The following is a 10,835-nucleotide window of genomic DNA, read 5'->3' as shown; positions in this document are numbered from 1 at the left end:
GAATATGTGTGTGCCATAACATTAATAGGCCAACAAGAGTACACTCTCAATAGAGCATACATGGAGCCAGGCAGGCCATTCGACGCTTCGAGACTTGAAAACTTGAGTGCAACGACACTTTCTCCACATAATATTTGTGGAGATTTTAATGCTGACAATGAAATTTGGGGCAGCTCAAACACAGGTGCACGAGGAGCAAACCTCGCAGAGCTTCTCTGAAACCATTCAATCGAACCTCGAAATTCGGCAGTATAACCTACCTCAGAGGCCCGACAACTACCAGCAGCATTGATGTGACCTTTGTAACAAGTTCAGTTGCCCGAAACATTGCCTGGTGTACCGGCTTGGAAACATGCGGGAGTGACCATTACCAATTCTTATATCAGCTGTCTGTATGCAATTGTTCTTACAAGCTCTATAGATTGGGATGCACACAAGGACGCTGCAGACAGGGGAATAACTGCTGCAACACAGGACGAGGAAGTATTCATGACAATGGCTCATTGTCTGAGGAAATGCACATGAATTTCAATTAAAAAAGACAGCTTACCGCCAAATGACGAAGAATTTGAGACTGTGTGCCATCCGCAGGCGAACTGAAACGAAAGTTTTACGCACGAAATGTCTTGAAAACCTCCGTGCCTGAGGACGGACGCAACGCCATATGCAGTGATACCTGGATAAACGATACCTGTATGGCGCGACTTCTGTTCAACGTTGGATGTGCGTCAACCTGTAGCCAAAATTTGTCAAATCCTTATAGTCGTATGCGCACGCCACCCCAATATCTTCACCCCTTTGCTGCACTCTCTCTACATGAACGAAATTCCCTAAATATATATCAGATGAATACTGCAGACTACTATCAGCGGGTTCAAGGCCTTCGATTCCCTCCACAGATAGTCAGTCTGGCATCCCACAGGCGGCAGTGCCAGCGTTGGATCTGCCTTTATAAAAACCAACAAAAGAGAATAGTTGAGAAAATTTGGGGAACTTACGTCTAGTTAATGAGCTTGGCGTGTATTAAGGTCGCCATTCAAGTTGGCTTACGCAAACATGCGCAGAAATATGAAAATAAAAAGATATCAAAGATAAGGAGGAATAAAGAATACGCAAGCACAGATTGCTTTTATGCATAACTTTGTGTTATTGTTTCTTTTTTCATGATTTTTTCTCCATGTTTTGTCTGAATACGACTGCTCACAGACATGACAGTTATTAGAGGGACCAGGTTAGCGTCTTCGGCGTAAACAGCTCAGCTGTGATAGCGACAGCGTGCGCGGCGTGCGTGGATATGGCTGCTCCCGTTCGCGTTTCGCCTGCCTAGGTTGCTTAACCCCGTGAACGATCTCCGCTATCCCAGCTGCACAGTAGGATGCATGTCGCATTTAACCATTGGAGAGAAGTATGTACTTTGAAGTAGTGAGATGATTTTAAGCTCAATCCAAGGTGAAAGAAGCTTGGCCTAGGAGTGGTAGTGCGACGTATGCACCTTGTGGCCAGCATCACATTAGACCGACAACTGCCGGCAGCAACGTAAGACCAGGTTCGTTTGTTTACCAACAGCATCTGCACGCAAAAGCACACATCCATACACGTACAGGCCATGTTTTGCAACATCAGTAACATCTCCAATGACGCACAGCAGCGTTGTCGGGATTCGTGAGTGCTTCCACGTATTTTGGGGGAATGAATCTGTGCTGTTGCGATTTCCCTTTTATCCACGCGAAATGAAATCTTAGGGTAATAAAACAGCCCGAAGACGAAACGCAAAGGACCAGAAAAAGACACAGCGAAGCGTTTTGTTATCTCTAGTTCTCGCCCTGTGTATGCCTTCTTCACGCTGCTTTTTTGAAGACAAGGTCTTCCGTGACAAGTTCTGATAGATTTTGTGGTCATGGGGTCGGGGTATCTAACCACTTCCGTCTTGTAAATTGGACGATTTGAGATTTGAGGTCTTCTAGCGCACGTAGGACAATGAAAAAGGCGTCAAAACGAAGCTTAAAAAAGACACGCTAAACTAGCTTAGAGCTAACTACGGAGCAGTAATGATGCGTAATTAGCCCAAAAAAGGCCGACATGAAACGCAGATGCGCTCGTTAGCACGGCTTTGTTCTTTTTATCAGCCAGAGCTCAAGACTGTTCAGTCCTGGAGATAACATATGGGTGGAGGGGTGTTCAGAACGCTGGGAAAGCTTATGAAAGAAAAGAACTAGAAGCCTTATGGCATCCTGGCCCAAAGTCAACACTTATCATCATCAGCCTCGGTTTCAATGCGCTGAATATATATATATATATATATATATATATATATATATATATATATATATATATATATATATAGTGAAGGCAGCGATATTCACCAGTCAAGAATCCGATTGGCTATTCTACGCTGCGAGAAGGGAGATGGGGAAGAGAAGGAAGGGCGGGGAAGGGTATGGAGGCGTGAATGCGCTGAAGGATTATTAATGAAGTCATTGTTATTCCTTGTTGTATTGTTTTTCGAGTCTCGTATCTACGCACCGTCGCAACTTAGTACGTCGAGGACAGTCAGAATTTTAGAACTGGCAAGCTTCGTACAGGGGCTAGAGTAAGCGCGATCAGCGCCGTTTGCTGGAATGTTCGTTTACCATGAAATACGTTTATCCCAGGATAAATTAGAGAAAGCAATGTCGGCAACAACAAAACCGACTCATCCATATACTCCCTCGTTGGCTAAAGGAGGCTTGCTGCTCGGTGCGTAGATATTTGGACCGCACCAAGCCGTGTGCACGATGAAGCCACTGACCAAGGGATGCCAAACTGAAGGACTGGCGAAATTAATGTTATCTTCGACGGGATTCATCGCTGCCGCGTCAACGATTCATCGCTGCTAAGAACATCACTTCCGCGACACAACCAGCAAGCCTTCTCGCTGACTAAAATGACGAGAACCAGGGCACGCAATTGCCTTTGGGCAGAGATGGCATATTGTTAATTTATTTTAACATATTTGATCACTCCTCACTGACCGAATGCCCTCGTCTACGTGGTAGCAATCTCGGTGAAATAATTAGTGCAGCAAGGTACTCATCGGATGATACGGGATTAAGAGTTTGCAAGCCCAACGCTGCAAGTCATTCTTGTTGGAGTTGAGATTCGCAGTACAACCAGTCACCCCATCATTAGCAGGAAATTTGCAGTGGCAAAAAAATTGTGGCTCTCCCATTATCGACAGTGGATGTATGCATGAAATGGCTACCAGCAAAGCAGATTGCATGGTTGGAGATGGTACCGGCCACAACATTAAAATGGGTGTAGTGAATGCTCGAAACGGCACACTCCACCACAGCACCCGAACCTGGGGAACGATCGGAGATGGTTGTTCGGCGCGTTCGTTCGGTTACCGGCGCGCGCGATTGGCCTACTCCGCGCCGACGTCGCCGAGCCGACTGCGGCCTAACTCCCGCTCCTCCCGCTAGAGCACTGACGTCCCAACAGCAGCAAGCCGGGCTCAACTCTTGCGCTCGCCTGCGGTCGCACAGCCGGTGCTGCGGCGTAACTCCCGTTCCTCCCGCTAGGGCACTGGCGTCATAACAGCTGTATAAAAGAGCGGCGCGCTCTCGTCGAGACCAGTTTGGTTGCATTTCGCCACTCCGAGCGAGTAGAAGTACTCCCAGGTCATGACCAGGTCCAAGGTTGCTTGTTAAAGGCTAGTATGCTTCGCATCCTGGGCTTAACCTTAGCTAAGCCACAGCCATTTTTTTCACCCTGAAACAAAACCTTTAGATTTTAGTGACCCCTTCGGCAGTCTTTTATCGTGGCGCCTGAAATGCACGCGAATGATATGTGCCTCAGTATCGCTTTTCTTTCCGGTAAGCTAAGTTAACGACTCGTTAAAAAGAACACTTTTAATAAATTGCAACATTTATTAAGGATGGAAACATCGTCACTTGCATGCAGAGGTGATATGTATATACAGAGCGTACCAGTTAACTATCATTCACCAATATTTTTTTAAAAAGCAATGTGTTACTCGAAGAAAACCAAGTGCGTATTGTTTCCACTACAGTGGAGTAGCTGCCAGCATTCTTTTCCTTACTGAGATTTAATTGTTGTAATTATTTATATTAATTGTAATTAATTATCTAATCAACACCTACTATCATAATTATCAAAGTTCCATAGAGTATTTGTAGGTACAGCCAAGGGACATCTAATTGGGGTATTTTCAGCGACGTAGTAATTGCGTACAAACTTTTTCCGTCTGATTAATAAACCCTGCGAAATATGGCGAATACCACGTGGCTGTGCTCCCACCCGCATTCTAAAGCAGCGCCCTCGAACAGGCTCCTTTTGAGTTAGCCAGTACGAAATGAAGAAAATAACGAAAGAAATCACCCCCAAGCATTCCGTACAGACGGTTAACTAGCGAAGCTGAAACGTGTGGCCCTGGTGTTTATCACTGAGTTAATCCCGATGGTTCCTTAAATGACGGCTTGGTAGGCTGCCGGATCCTCGGTACGCAGTTGGTGCTTGTGCTCGGCTGCACGAGCATGTTCTTATGTCTGGGCTAAAGCATCGGGACGACGTAGACGAGCTCGTTCCCGGTTCCGCTCGCGGCATAACTGATCGAAGGCTGCCTGCTCCGCTGCAGTACGTATGAGGCGTGGACTACCCATTTCGGAGCCGGAGAGAGAGAGATTCTTGTTTGGGAAGGAAGAAACATGGGGTAAAGTGCAGCGCAGTAACTGTCTCTCAGATGAGGACACCTCAACCGCACTGCACAGGGGGGATGGGGTAGAAAAAAGTGGTGGAAAAACTGCTGCGTGCCCACTCGGCATGCCCGCTCAGCCAATCGCGCGCCTCTGTATCGCTTTTTTTTCTTTTTTCGTGCATTCACACGGGGTTGCACCGGAGGAGTTTGCGGCGTACAGGCGACATATGGACGGGCGGACGATTCGACTAGCCATATACAGCTTCACTGTAAAACATCGTCATCGGGCTAGTGCCTTATCTGCCGCGCCTCGGCCGAAGTAATACGTGGCGTTTGGTGGTAGTTGGAAACAAGCTGTGATAGCTGTTGTGTTAGCGTAGATAATGCGCATGGATGGTTGTTTTTTTTTTTCGCCACAAAAGTTAACACCACAAAAGCGAATTTACAATGTCAGTGCAACTGTTTAAAGGCATGTTTTGGTTCATTCCAGTCGCCATGTCTTTCTCTAATAAGGAGAGGGTAAAAATGATCCTTGCCTTTGTGAGCTGCAAATGACAACAAGAGGAAGGCCGCAAATATGTATCAGTCATGGAAGTGTGGCGGCCGACCAAACGTGTCGACTACCATCAGAAATGATGAAAATCCGAGACAAACCAGCAGCTTCAAGACACAGCGGCGAAGGACTCCATCTTTAAGCCCTAGCCTACGCACGGATGTTCTAGCCATTTGGCCTAAAACCCTATTGCTAGCGTGCAAGACGTGGCCGCCCAGGTACCGATTTCCAAGTCATCAGTTTGGTGGTTTTTAAACGATGGCCTTTCACTCGTACCACCTTAACCAGCACCAATGCTTGAATGATATGGACCTAAAGAATCGTCTAGATTTCTCACATTGGGTCCTCAAGAAAGCTGATGAGTCACCGGACTTCTTGAGCAACATCATGCTCACAGATGAAGCCAATTTTCACAGAAACGCCCCGATAAATTTGTATAATGCACACTGTTGGAGTGACTACAATGCACACTGGGTAAAGCGCCATCGGCACCAGTAGCAGTGGTCGTTCAATGTGGGGTGTGGAATTTACGCCTGTGCTATAATCAGCCCCATCTTCTTCGATCACACACTGACTGGGCAGCGTTACGTGGACGAAATCCTTGAAGAAGAGGTGGAATAGTTTCTCAGCGAAGTCCCGCTGTCCCGTCTTCCACTTCTGTGGTATCACCAAGATGGAGCACCAGCACACAGCAGCAGCCGAGCACGAAACTGGATGGATGCGACATTTCATGTAGAATAGATTGGAAAGCACGAGCCTGTAAATTGGCCGGCTAGGTCACGTGACCTCTCTCCACTCAATTTTTTTCTTTGGGGTTTTGTGAAAGAGCGAGCTTACGTGATCGAGACAGACATCAGATTAGCTCAAGACAAGGATAACGGATGTCTGCCGTAGAATTTGAGCGTCAGTCATCAAGAAAGGTACAGAAGTTGTGATAAAGAGAACTCAGTACTGCGTAGCCCTAGAATACCCATTCGACCACGACCTCTACGCAGCAGCTGGTGTTCAACGGCGTTTACGAATTCATAGATAATAAGGGCACACTAAAATCTGATGTTTTTTTTTTTGTGCTGCCGATTCTTCATTCGGCTCATTTAGAATAGGTGATTTACTTTCCTGAACGCAGCAGTTTTGCCTTGGTTATACAAGGGGCTCACTTCCTTATCTGCTTATTAAGCTTGTATTTCATGCCATGAAGATGTTTTTACAGCAGGTATACACCGTCATGAAAAATAAAACTGTCACTTCAATTTGGCTTTGGTCGGAAGCAAATATCTGACGCGAAGTATAGCTGCGCGCGCACTCTGTCCGATGTGGTGTAGCAAAGCCGAGATTTTGAAACATACTGTGCCTATTACATTGCTTTTCGCGTTTCGTCCGTGCTCAGAGTGGCGCTTCGGCCACGTTACCAAAGGGATTTGGTTATCCATGGGATCAGTAGGCCTTGAGAGACAGATAATAAGTGTGACGTAGAGAGGAAGGAATAGCTGCAAAGCCGCGAAACCTGCTGTTGGTGCACCCTCCGTACCATTATCAAGGTGATGCGCTGTCTCTTCGGGTTTGCGACAGGCAATGTAGTTGCTTTCAGTCAGTTTATTTGATGGCGCTGCTTTATGATGGGGGTGGTCGCGCAGTCACGTGGTATTTTTCATATTTCGCGAGGTTTGTTTGTAGTCGGAAAAAAATTGCACGCAATTGGTACGTCGCTGAAAACGCAGCAGTTGTATCTCATTTGGAGGTACCTGGGGGTGCCTACAAATGTCTCATTGTCAGTTTCATAATTAGGGCAGTACTTCTAGAATCAGATAATTGCAATCGCTGAATTAAATTTCCGGAATGGAAGAGTTACTGGCGGCTACTGCACTGTACTCGAAACAATATGCAGTAAGCTTTCTTCGAGTGACGCAACTGCTTTTTTTTTCAGTCTTGGTGAATGATAGCTGGGGCACCCTGTATAACTCACTCAATAATCGAAATGAGGCCAAGCCGGATTCACTCGAAGTCAGAATCAACAGCAGCCTTGTGCAGGAGCGCTTATAGTCGGACTCGCAGAAAAAAAATTACAGAGGGGTTGCAGATTCACCGGAAAGGCGAAGCAGTATTAGCGATAGCGAAGGGTACAATCAGACGAAGAAAGATTACACCACCGAGAGACATGAGATTCTTGGTGGTGGGAAAGAACTCAGGCTCTGTGAAACTGAACTGTCTCGTACTAACAGGTCTTGTAAATTCTCATATAAGGCCGTCCCTTCAGCGAAAAATTATTCGAGGTCACACGAAGTTTCTTCAGGTGCAAGATATATATATATATATATATATATATATATATATATATATATATATATGGCGTTCGGAAAGCTTGTCTAGCTCCAGCCCCTTCCCCCCCCCCCTCCCCCTGGAAAAGTGAAAACTTTCCGCATATGACCTATGCGGAAGTGTAAATACAGGAGCGTCCTGCTGGCTGAGCACGTTAATAGTTTCGACATGAAGTGCGAGAAACTTATGTCGCCTTCTTGTCAGCAGAACGTATGTCGATGATCAACACGGCATTTTATGCACTGCGCATAGCCGAACATTTCGTAGGCCTGTAAAGGCATGAATGGGACGCCGTCTTTAGGTGCAGGTTACCAGGGAATCGGCGTTTTTGTCTTCTTGCGGAGTTATACTGCATCAAACGTACTGAAGCCGCAGTGTTCAGCCTATTGTCAACCAGGGGCGAACGCTTAATCATATGTCACCTGATGTTTCATACGAGAGTTGAAGAGCTGTGCGTTGCTGTCCAGCATCATCTTTGTCATCATCATCATTATCAGCTTATTTGTTTCCAGTGAAGGGAAAAGGTCTTTTAAAGCAATCTACAATTACCCCTGTCTTGCGCCAGCGGATTCCATCTTATGCCTGAACACATCTAATTTCCTAGGTATACCTTGGGGCGCAAAATACATTTCTTGAAAAGGGAATGAAAAAAGGAAGACAGTGAAATCTCTCGTCTGTCCCTTTTCAAGAAATATATTTTGCGCCAGAATGTATACCTAGGAAACCTAAGCACCAACTTGTCCAAGAAGAAGTCCTTTTGGAATATCTAATTTCATCACACCATCTAATACTCTGTCGTCCTAGACTGCGCTTCTCTTTCATTGGTACACATTCTGTAACTCTAATAGACCACCTTTTATCTGCACTATGCCTCGCATGGCCTGTCCAGCCTCATTTTTCTCTCTTAATGCCAACTAGATCATCAGCCTACCCGGCCGCCGCGGTGGCTTAGCGGCTATGGTGTTCTACTGCTAAGCACGAGCTGGCGGGGTCAAATCCCGGCCGTGGCGGCCGCATTTAGACGGGGCGAAATGCAAAAATGCCCGTGTCCCATGCATTGCGAGCACGTTAAAGAGCCCGTGGTGGTCAAAATAAATCGTGATAAGGAAGTCGTGCTTTTGGCACGTAAACCCCCACAATTCTTTTATTCAACATCGGCCGCCCTGTTTGCCGTCCATACAAGCTGTCTTACTGTCTCTAACGGTACGCCTAACACTTTTTGTCCCATCGCTTGTTGTGCGGTCCACAACTTTTTGAGCTTCTTTGTTAACCTCCAAGTTTCCGCTCAACACGTTAATACCAGTTGAATGGAACGATTGAACACTTTCCTCTTCAAGGATAAGGATAGGCTGCCGGTTATGATTTTATAATGCCTGCTGTATGCTCTCCAACCAGTTTTTATTGTTCTATAAGTTTCCTTCTAATGGTCAGGGTCATCTCTGAGTAACAGGCCTATATAGACATACCATGGAAAAGATCATAAAAACTGACTGCCAATATAATGAATTCTCGTTTTCTTCTCAGGTTATGGAACATTACCTTTGTCTACTGGGTATTAATCTTGAACCCTACTCAAACACTTTGTCGGCCAAGGTCCTCAATCATTTTGATTAATTGACCTAAATGATTGAATAAGTGTTGGTGTATTACCGCATAGGTGTACCTTTTAAGAGTGGACTCTACGCTGTGTACATGTAGATTTGCAATATATATTAAAGGATTCCCTACTGCTGCCAGAAAACTTCAAACAGCGTAAGACTGTACGTACGCCGTGTTTTCAATATGCGTTAGGGATAACCGCACTTCTTTTGTCTTCGCTGTAATTGATGTGGCCGTTAAGTATACAAAAGCAGACACCTCTTTATAAGACCCATGTTTCTTTCTTTTTTCTTCGTTTTCAGCTCTTCAAAGCATATTTCTTCTTACTTCCTGTTTTATGGCAGCACAGAAGCCGCCAAATTGAAAACGCCAGCGTATACGTGGACATATCTTTTTTATTCTTGTCACTCTTACTTCTTGAAATAACTGTCAGAACAACCCCTCCCCCATTCCCTCGTTATCACGACTCAAGACTACCCCATTTCTATACATTTCAACTTCCCTCATTCAACTTATGCACCCACATATTTTACTACCACTAGTTTACTTTAGTGCCGTGTCAAAATAAGAAATATTCATTTCTTCAGTATCTTTACAGTAGCTGGAGTACCAGACGTCATACCATTATTATCATAGCCGTGCCGTCATTGTTATCTTGGACGTTGTTGCCCTCGACCCCGCTGCCGCGGTTTTGAATGGCGCTCTCTACAATTTTCCTCTCTGAACTATGTTGAGGTCACTCTAACTGCCGAACTTCTGCAGCGATAGTTCTTTTATGGGAAAGAATTACTGTACTCACGGTGGGACCTGAACCGCACATTTGGCGAAATTCGGTGTTTGGTCAGGGAGCCTGGCGTCGATAAATTATTGGGAGGGCGACGTAAACTCAAGTGCACGGAGTCGATTGATGATTGCACTCATTTTGTGATCTTCCCGTCTTTACATGGACACGCAATGGCGACTGTCAGCCTCGAAATTGCAGGGCTGTTGGGACGCATTCTCCACTCTCCCCGCAATATTAATCGACCGCTGAACAACTCGGGGGGGGGGGGGGGGGGGCATACACTGCATATGCTGAACGCTGAAGCGGCACTGCATTCAGATCTGCGTGCACAGCCAGTTTCAGTGCGGAGAGAAACATAGGGAAAGCAAGTAAATTTCTCAGGTTTCGGAAGCCCGAGCATTCCAGAGGCATGAGAAGACGCACCTTCAGAGTGCCACAGATAAAATAACAAAATATTAGGGATAAAATCAAACGAACCAAGATGCTCTAATAATATGGTATGTAAGGCTCGGCTATCATGCAAATAGTAGTGCAATTTACGAAGGCATCCCTAGATGGTGCCACCTACTCAGAGCACAGAAAATAACAGCCCCTGCTATCTGCAACCGGTCGCAAGTGGTGAAGCGTAATCGCCGAGTGCGCCGGTCGGCAGGCTAGGACAGCGCAAGTTCAGAACAACTCTCCATGACAGAAGTTTTCGCTACTAGTGTAACACCACAGCGATTGAAGTCATATCTTTATTTACCTTTTTTTATTGTATGCGTCGACGTTATAAATGAGCTCATTCGCACAAGCGTCCGCGAGATCGAAGTTTCTATGTCAACACAACATTCTGCTGTGTCAAGGAGAATCAGTTCTACATCCGTCGTTCACTGTATTCAATAGCA

The sequence above is a fragment of the Dermacentor albipictus genome, chromosome 1 (genome assembly GCF_038994185.2).
Source record: "Dermacentor albipictus isolate Rhodes 1998 colony chromosome 1, USDA_Dalb.pri_finalv2, whole genome shotgun sequence".
Taxonomy (NCBI): domain Eukaryota; kingdom Metazoa; phylum Arthropoda; class Arachnida; order Ixodida; family Ixodidae; genus Dermacentor; species Dermacentor albipictus.
The sequence above is the reverse complement of the archived record's forward strand: the minus strand, read 5'-3'. Positions refer to the sequence as shown.